Raw genomic sequence first — 974 nt, forward strand, 5'->3', positions numbered from 1 at the left:
CCCCACATATCAAAAATAGGACTTTTTATTTTCCTTGATATTTGTAGCTAGCTGGAGTTCCATCACAGCCTTGGCTTTCCTGATTTGCTCTCTGCAAGTCCAGACCAGAGCAGAGTATTTCTCCTTCGAGGTGGTTCCAGTCCTCCATCCTTTGTAGGTCTTCCTTTTAAGATGCAGGAGGTCTGCCAGTTCCCTGGAGAGCCAAGGGGCCTGCTGTGCCCTTTTGCTGCCTTTCCTCCAAGATGGAATGGACTTTGATTGCACAGCCAGGATTGCTCCCTTGAGGAGCAACCACTCATCCTGAACTCCCCTCACCATTGGGTTGAGGCCTTTTAGGGCCTCTCTGAAAAGCCTCCTTGGCTTGTCAAAGTCAGCTTTCCTGAAGTCAAGGACTTCTGTATTACTGACTGACTTGGAAGCTTTACGGCAGATGGTGAAGGTGATCAGCTCATGGTCACTGTCACTCAGCTTTCCTTAGATCATTAGGTCACTGATTAGGTCATCCCCAGTTGCCAGTATGAGGTCAAGTAGTGCTTTACCTCTTGTCAGCCCGTAGACTTCCTGTGTCAGATAGAGGTCATCCACACATGAGAGAAAGCTTTGAGACCGCTTGGATTCGGCCGAGCGCTCCTCCCCCGAGATGTCTGGGTAGTTAAAGTTTCCCATGACAACCATACACTAGAATCATGTGGCCTCATCCAATTCCCTGGTAAACTCCTAATCAAGGTCTTGACTCTGGGAAGGGGGTCTGTAGTAGACCCCCACCATAGTATCCGTGTGCTGTGTTTCTCAGAGATTTTAACCCAGAGGGTCTCAAGTCGTCCACCCTGGATGCCAATGTCAGCTTGCAAGGATGCATAGCTTTCCTTGACAAAGACAGCTATGCCCCCACCCCTTTTGTCCACTCGATCCCTCCTGTACAGGGTATAGCCATCTATACCCATGGTCCAGTCATGGGTGGAATCCCACCAGCA

Source organism: Gavialis gangeticus, unplaced genomic scaffold (assembly GCF_001723915.1).
Source record: "Gavialis gangeticus isolate Ggan-Ray unplaced genomic scaffold, GavGan_comp1, whole genome shotgun sequence".
In the NCBI taxonomy this organism is placed as follows: Eukaryota; Metazoa; Chordata; order Crocodylia; family Gavialidae; genus Gavialis; species Gavialis gangeticus.